Source organism: Echinops telfairi, unplaced genomic scaffold (assembly GCF_000313985.2).
Source record: "Echinops telfairi isolate 266 unplaced genomic scaffold, ASM31398v2 ScPeMD7_7462;HRSCAF=8500, whole genome shotgun sequence".
NCBI lineage: Eukaryota > Metazoa > Chordata > Mammalia > Afrosoricida > Tenrecidae > Echinops > Echinops telfairi.
The window spans coordinates 1962436-1971328 of NW_022111362.1; the positions used below are offsets into that span (position 1 = coordinate 1962436).

An 8893-nucleotide genomic window follows, 5' to 3' on the forward strand; every position below is an offset into this window, starting at 1 on the left:
GATATAGCGTCTGGGTCTTAAAGGCTTGAAGATAAACAAGTGGCCATCTAGCTCAGAAGCAACAAAGCCCCCGTAGAAGAAGCACACCAGCCTATGTGATCATGAGGTGTCAAAGGGATCGGGTCTCAGGCATCAAAGAACAAAAAATCATATCGTGAATGAGGGGGAGTACAGAGTGGGGACCCAAAAAGCTCATCTGTAAGCAACTGGACATCCTCTTATGGAAGGGTCGCGGGGAGGAGACGAGGCAGTCAGGGTGCAGTGTAGCACTGATGGAACATAAAACTTTCCTCTAGTTCTTTAATGCTTCCACCCACCCACTATCATGATCCCCATTCTACCTTACAAATCCTGCTAGACCAGACCATGTACACTGGTACAAACCAGAGCTGGAAACACAGGGAATCCAGGACAGATGATCCCTCAGGACCAATAATGAAAGTAGAGATACCAGAAGGGGAAGGGGAAGGTGGGGGAGAAACGGGGAGCCGATCACAAGGATGTACATATAACCCCCTCCCTGCAGGGACGAACAACAGAAAAGTGGTGTAAGGGAGACATCAGACAGTATAAGGCATGAAAAAACAATGATTTACAAATTATCAAGAGTTCATAAGGGAGGGAGGGGAAAAAATTAGGAGTCGATACCAAGGACTCAAGTAAAAAGAAAATGTTTTGAGAATGATAATGGCAACAAATGTACAAATATGCTTGACACATTTATGGATGGATGTATGGATTGTGATAAGTGTTGTAGGGCCCCCAATAAAAAAATTTTTTTTTTTAAGAAAAAATTGAACTCCCGGGAAAAGTAGCTTCTCAGGATCACTTTACTGCAAATATCCAGTTAATAAAATTTCCAACCTCAAAAACAAAAAAATGTACAGCTTCTGAAACCCGTGGGAGCTATTCTACCCTGTCCTATAGGATTCGACTGGATGGTAGAGTTTGGTTTTGGTTTTTGAGTTTATATCACTTATTACATTTGTTTATCGCATATCTTCCAACTAGGAGCCCTGGTGGTGTTGTGGGTTACACGTTGGACTAAGTACAAGGCAGCAGTTCCAAAACTCTAGCTGCTCCTTGGGAGAAAAATAAGATTTTCTACATCCTTAGAGTTAGTCTCTGAAACATGACAGTTCTACTCTGTCCTTTCGGGTTGCTGCTAGTCGGAATCCCTTCGATAGCAGAGAGTTTCTTTTGTTTTGTTTAGTTTTTTTTCTTTTTATCTTTCCAACTAGAATTTAACATATACGAGGGCAGGGATTTCTGTGTTAGCGTCTTGAACAGCTTTTGTCACGGTGTACCCCTTAATATTTGTTAAATGAACCAACTTCTGAGGTAAGACGAGGGGTGCTGAGCAAGAAGAATTAATTTCAAAATATTTTTAAAGGTAAATTAAAATTTGCGAATTCTTTTCCCTTAAGTTATAATAAATTTTAAAACATTTAATGAGTATTCTCAAAATGCTTATGTAACAGGGTTTTTGTTTGGTTGGGTTTTTTTTAACCCACAAAAACAAGAAAAACCCGATGAACCATCCGCTAACTGCAAACTTGGCAAAGTTGCGAATGGAAGAAGCCCTGGAACTGTAAACCGAAGGAGGGCCCGAATGTAGGGTGGCCGAATCGCGGCTTTCTGGGACTTGTAGTTCGGAGACCTCCAGGCGCGGTCACGCCCAGGTCCAGAGGAAGCCCTGGAACAGAAACCAAAGGAGAACCCGGATGTAGAGTGGCTGCATCGCGGCTTTCTGGGACTTGTAGTTCGGAGACCTCCAGGCTCGGTCGCGTCCAGGTCCAGCGGAAACCCTGGAACAGAAACCAAAGGAGGACCCGGATGTAGGGTGGCCTGATCGCGGCTTTCTGGGACTTGTAGTTCGGAGACCTCCAGGAGGGCTCTTGTCCTTGTCCTGCATCTGCCGCTGCCCACTGACGGGTTCGAATGGGAGGTGAGACGAGTGTGGACAAAGGCGCGAATGACAGGTAGTGCTCTCCAGTACGGAAGTGAGAGTGGGCCTCGTACAGAGAAGTCAGATGGGACCTCCGTAGGGAGGTTGCCAGGGTGCCACTAGGCGGTAGTCCATCTCCGGAACCGCACGGGTGTCGGTGCGGCGCTACCGCCACTCAGAATTTCCGAACTCGTTGGTTCTTCTGGGCCGGGCCATGGATACACATTGGCAACGCCGCTGCTCCGGCGGTCAGCCGGAGGCCTTGGCCAGACCAGCCTTTCTGGGCTAGGGGCTGGCCTGATTCCAAGGGCGGTTGGCTGGATATGCGCCAACTGAGAGGAGCTCCAAGGAGGGACGGAAGTGTATGCCCCACCGCGCTGTCCTCATTAAAATGAGGTGACATCTGAGCTCCTAAAGGCAGAAACGAATCAGGCTGCTGATAATGAGGCCAGGGAGGGCGCCTCGGGCAATTGAATTCAATTCCCATGCTGGATATTTTTACTGTTTCCAGAATTTTATGGTGGAAACCAGAAAGTCTGAGGACATGGACAGACTGGGGGCATCAGAATTTACAAGCCCTCAAGAGTTTGCATAAAAGACGCGGTCTGTTTGATTCCAAAGAAGTGAGAGGTGCCCAGTGGGCAGACATGACAAGGGACCTGAGCAGTTCTATAATCTTACTAAACCATCTAGTGTGCCTTGCACTGTAGACTGCATTTTTCAAAGCTTTTTTCTCCCTCTTTACCTGTACCTTTCCAGAACTGTGTCTTTCCTTGAGAGAAGGAAATGACCAAGTTTTGGGTAAGCTGTTTTCTTCTCTCCTAAAATGTCTTCTGAGAATAGTCAGAGCTATTCTTTCTGGGGATAAAGAAAAGGCAATATTTACTGGATGCCTGTTAGGTGTCTGTCCTTTGTATTGGTTTTCTCTTTTACTGGTTACAATGTAGTGAGAGACATTCAGTATCTCAAAAGTAGAGTGTAAAACAATTCTCCAGATTAAACATGTAGTTACCAGATGATGTAGCTAGGATCTGCCCCTATATCTGTGACATAAAATTCCAAGTATGTTTTCACTATAATATCCTGCCTCCAACAACACAGCTAATACCACAGAGCACTGGGAATGCCCTGTTTTTATTGAAATACAGTGGCCCCTTGACCAACACAGGTTGGTCCAACACAGGTGCAGGACCACTATACTCAGGGTTTATTTCCTCTGTTACTCTCGCTGTGAAGGGGAATCCCCTTCAATGCCATGTGACCCTAATCAAATCCAAGTGAGCAGCAGTTCCTCTTACCGGTAACCACCACGTTGTTCAACTGTACCCCACAGAACATCTTTATTTGATCCTTCTCACCAAGCTTGCCTTCCACACCCCACCCCCCATCAGGCATTTCACTCTCATTCAAAATTATACGAGACTATTAAATACCCAGTTCAACTAAGTAATCTCTGGCAAACAAATACTTGAGGAGCTTACCGTCTAATGAGCAATTTACATGTACATATAAAGCAGCACATTTATGATTATTAATAAAACATTTGCGATTTTAAATAGCAACAATAGTGACAAAATCACTCCTAGAAGTGCTGCTCACCCCAGTTGCATATCAGCATTATCTGTGGTGTCTTTTGAGAAAAAAGGTTCTTCCTATCTGTTGTTAGGAGCCCTGATGGCATAGTGGTGACATGCTGTCCTGCTAACCACAAGATTAGCAGTTTGAAACCACCAGCCGCTCTCTGGGAGAAAAATGAGGCTTTCTACTCCCATCAAGAGTTGCATTCTCAGAGACCCCCAGGGATTGTTCTATCCTGCCCTACAGTCAGAATTGACTCAATGGCAGTGAGTGAGTGAAAGTTGTTCGGTACTGTGGAGTCATTCCTCCTCATAGGTACAACGCAATGAAATACTGCTTCATCCTTCCCCATCACCACAATCGTGATGCTTGAACCTATTATTATAGCCACTGTGTCAACCTGTCTCTTAGAGGTTCCTGAGCCCCTCCCCAAATCTACTAATCTTTTTATCGCATTATTATATGGACATCCAAAGATTTATTATGATATATCTCTAAATATTTCAAGTGAGTCTGTAAGGTTATCTAATTAGTTATCTAATGCTACAGTAACAGAAACACCACACATTGGTTGCTTTAACAAACAAATTTGCTTTCTCACAGTTTAGGAGGCTAGATGTCACTTGACCATTAGGAACTTTGGTTTTCTTATCTAAAATGAGGATGGGTTTAATGATCTTCTTTTTAGTTGTATCATTTCATTATTAATTAAAATATAATGTAAATTTATAAATAACATTTAGATTCCAAGTCAGGTGTCATAGTGTTGAGGGATTTGATAATTAATTGAGCATAGCCCTATGGAACTTTAAGATTAATTGAGCATGGTCCCTGGCCTCTAGAATCTTATAACAAATTAGGGAGGTAGATTTAATATAGGGTAGAGATGAGTAAAAGATGCTGAAAATCTGAGAATGAGGAAGTATCTAACTCAGCCTTATGCTTTAGAAAGGGAGTCGTTGATTACACAGAGACCGAAAGAAGTTTCAAAGTGAATAGGAGACATGGACAGCATGGCAGAAGCAGTGTGAAGGCATTTTCTAGACAGTGGCATGGTCTGTTGGAAGTAGTCCGATACTTTCTGCCATCTGTATCACCTCGGAGGAAACTGGTGGATCTAGCAGTGATGGGACTTGGAAGAGAAATTGAAAGCTGGATGATGGCTTATATGTAGTAAGGAGCTGAGCAGTTATAAGGTAGAAATATAAAATAAATGCTTATAGAATGTTCCTACTTGGTTGACCTTCAAGGCACTGAGTCCACTTTTCTCTTGAGTTTAGCCTTTTCATGACTCATTAGCTCCATAGTTAACAACCCCACCCCCCAAAAAGAAAAACCTTACTGCCATTGAGTTGATGCCAACTCATAGTGACCCTAAAGGACAGGGTAGAACTGCCCTGTGAGTTTCCGAGACTGTAACTCTTTACAGGAGTAGGGGGAAAAAAAAAATCTCCCAAGGAGCAGCTGATGGTTTCAAACTGCAGATCTTACAGTTAGCAGCCAAACAGCCAAACACTAGCCCAACGGGGAAACTATTCATTATTCAGGTACTTAAAGTGCTAACTTTGCTTTGCTTTAACGGGAGATTGTTTCCTTTTTGTCTTTTGTCTTAAACTTTTTGTGAACTGCATGAAGGTTTACAAAGCAAATCATCAGTTTTACAGTCCACAACTCATACACACTTTGTTTCAGCTCATCCACTGCAGTCCCCTCAAGGTACCGTCCCTTTTCCACTTTCTCCCAGTGTTTCCCTTGTCCATTACTCTGGCTCTCCTAACCCTCTGAACTTTGTCTTTAAGTAAATGCTGCACCTCTGATCTTAAATGGTTGCTTATTCTATCATAGGAGAGCAAGAGGGTTATTTTCTTTTCCTTTCCCTATCATACTAACTCCTCCCATTTGTTTCATTATTATACCATTTCTCATCATGGAACTACTGCCCTTTACAAAGTTAATTGTCCATCAACATAACCTTTTCAGTCTTATCATGGGGTAAAACTGTAGAATCTTTAGAACCAAATAGGAAAGCGTCTAGATATTTTTGTCATTTAAAAAATTAATAATTTCCCCTCACAGAGGGGTCACAGGGAAGAGATGAGCCAGTCAGGATGCAGTGGTATAGCACTGATGAAACACACAACTTTCCCCTAGCTCTTTGGTGCTTCCATTCCCCCCACTATCATGACCTTAATTCTACCTTACAAATCGGATTAGACCAGAGCATGCACACTGCTACAGATAAGAGCCCACAACACAGGGAATCCAGTATAGATAAACCCCTCAGGGCCAACAAGGAGAGTAGAGAGACCAGGAGGATTAGGGGATGGTGGGCGGAGAAAGGGAGAATCATCACAAGGATCAACCTAGAACTCCATCCCAAGGGGACAAATAATGGAAAAGAGGGTGAAGGGCAACGGAGGATGATGTAAGATACTGAACAAATAATCTATATTTTATCAAGGGTTTTTGAGGGAAGGCAGGCGGGGGAGGAAGAGGGAACAAATGGGAGCTGATATCGGGCTCAAGTGGGAAGAGAATGCTTTGAAAATTATAATGATGGCAAATGTGCTTGACACATTGGAGGAATGTATGGATTGTGATAAGAAATGTAAGAGCCCCCAGTAAAAGGTTTTTTTTAAAATTAATAATTTATCACAAGGGAAGAGCATGGTTTAAAATCAGGAAAGGTGTGTGTCAGGGTTGTATCCTCTCACCATACTTGTTCAGTCTATATGCTGAGCAAATCATCAGAGAAGCTGGACTATATGAAGAAGAATGTGGCATCAGGAAAGCTTATTAACAATATGCCATATGCACTGACACAACCTTGCTTGCTGAAAGTGAAGAGGACTTGAAGTACTTGCTGATGAAGAGCAAGGTTTACATTCTTCAGTATTGATTCTGACTCAATGTAAGGAAGACCAAAATCCTCACAACTAGACCATCATGATAAATGGAGAAAAGATTAAAGTTGTTAAGGATTTTGTCTTGCTTGGATCCACAATCAATGCTCCTGGAAGCAGCAGTCAAGAGATCTAAAGGTGTATTACGTTAACTAAATCTGCTGCATAGACCTTTTTTAGAGTCTTGAGGAGCAAGAATTTTACTTTGAGGACAAAAGTGTGCCTGACCCAAGCCATTGTATTCTCCAGTGCATCATGTGCATGTTGGAAATTGAATGAGGAAGACAGAAGAATTGATGCATTTGAATTGTGGTGTTGGGGAAGAATATTGAAAATACTATGACCTGCTAAAGGGACAAACTGATCTGTATTGGAAGAAGTAGGCCAGAGTTGCTCCTTACAGACAAGGATGACAAGACTTCATCTTGCATACTTTGGACATGCTTTCAGGAGAGCCCAGTCCCCAGAGAAGAACAGCATGTTTGGTAAAGTGGAAGGGCAGCAAAAAAGAGGAAGGCCCTCAAGGAGATGGATTGACACAGTGGCTTCATCAGTAGACGCAGTCATAGGAACAATTGTGAGGATGACAGAGAACCCGCACATGTTTTGTTCTGTTGTGCATTAGGTCACTATGAGTTGACCCCAACTCAATAGCAGACACCACCACCACCACCAAAGAAAGAAGGGATTGGATTTAGAAGGCATACAGAGAAATTATCATTGGATAGAAAGAAACCTTTTTCTCTGAAAGACAGAAGGAAATACCTGGTTGGGTAGCTAATGGAATTCATTGGGCCGTGTTTTGTTAAGACGTGTTTGTGGAGCTCTAAGGCAAATACCCCCGGTTCTACTTCTTAGTTCACCTTTGCTCAGTGATAATGCCAGCTCTTTGCCCAATTTTAATCAGTCTTCCTCAGAAACAGGGAAAACCCTTGACTTTAAAAAGAGGAGTCAGGGAGGAACTGCCACTTTTCCTCATTTTTACCTTCTCTATCTGTGTTTGGTTTGGTAAAGCATATCATTCTTGCAGGAAGGTCTGATTATCCTCATTTTTGTGAGGATACACGTTGGGCTGAAATCCACATGGTTGCCAGTTCAAATCCACCAGCATCTCTGTGGGAGAAAGACTGGGATTTCTACTGCTATAAACAGTTACAATCAAGGAAACCCAGAGGGGCAGTTCTACTCAGTCCTATAGGATCACTATTCATTGGAATCAACTAACTGGCAGTGTGTTTGATTTGTTTTTTGAGAGGGAGAAAGTAGTTATATTAAGATACATTTTAGTGGGATAATTGATATGACTTGATGGATTAAATGCAAGGAAGAGGAAAAGGAATCAAAATAACTTCTAGGCTTTCGACGGGGGTAATAGGTAGCTTATGCAACTCTTTACTGAAACAGGGAGGACTAGATCAGAGCAGATATTGATAGGGATTGTTTAGGGGCAGGTAGTTCCATTTAGGGCCTGTTAAGTGTAGATATTAAATAGAAAATTGGACATAGGAGTCTTTAGTTGACGGAAAAATTAGGATGGGATATCTTTAGGCTTAAAATGTCAAAGGACTTTGTAGGAATACCTAAGGACAGTATTTTATGATTGTGTGGGTGTGTATACAAGTGTACATATGCACATTTTTATTTCTGAAATTTTCAACAATGTTTAGAAAAAGAAAAGACATACATAGGATGAGGGGAAAATTTAAGGGGAAAAATCTAATGTGGCTGGAGGAAAGAAAACAGGTTAAAAGACAATGCTCTTGGTAAAACTGGTATGTTGGATGAGAAAGATATTTTTACTATTACAGGATATTGAGATAAATATTTCAAAAGCTGATTCTTCATAATGAAATGACTGTTATGATTATTGGAGTTTGAGGAAATGGTGCTGTGGAGATTAGAAAATGTGAGGTTAGAATGTGGTATACCTTGTTCTTGGGGTTGTTGTGGTATAAAGATAATGATAGGGACAAAGTAGAAAGGGCACCTATCATGAGACAGTGACAAGGAAACTGTTAGCTAGATAGCTTGGTCTTGGATGGGTTATGGGCAGAAGGGTGAAAATTTGGGTGGAAATTGCAAAGTACATAAGAAAGGAAACATTTTTAATAAAACTTTATACTGGTCATCCAGATCCCTGAACTGAATGCTGCTTTTAGACCCTTTTTGCCTTTCTCGGTGTTGCCATCAGTGTTAGGCCAGATTAACTAAAGAAACAAATTCAGAGACACTCATATGTGTCTAAAAAGAGCTTTTTATCAAGAAATTATGCATCAATAAAACAGCCCAGCCCAAGTCCTTGAGTCCAATACTAGTGCATAAGTCTCTCTTCAGACTCAAGGAGCCACATGCAGACAGACTCAAGCAATAATGCAGAATGCAGGAATAGCACCGGTCAGCGGGTGCAAAGTCAGGTGGATCCAATGGTGGAGGAAGCATCACAGGACTGGGGCAAGTCTCAGTG

General features: G+C 42.1%; 1 protein-coding gene across 1 annotated transcript in view; it reads left to right on the forward strand.

The window, feature by feature from the left end:
- The first annotated feature begins 1940 nt into the window (after nucleotides 1-1940).
- Nucleotides 1941-8893, forward strand: part of LOC105979742 (zinc finger protein 239) — a 24976-nt gene continuing 18023 nt past the window's right edge. Inside the window, exon 1 of the mRNA XM_030888369.2 lies at nucleotides 1941-1982. The gene's annotated coding sequence lies outside the window, so the exon portion shown is untranslated. The remainder of the gene's footprint in view (nucleotides 1983-8893) is intronic.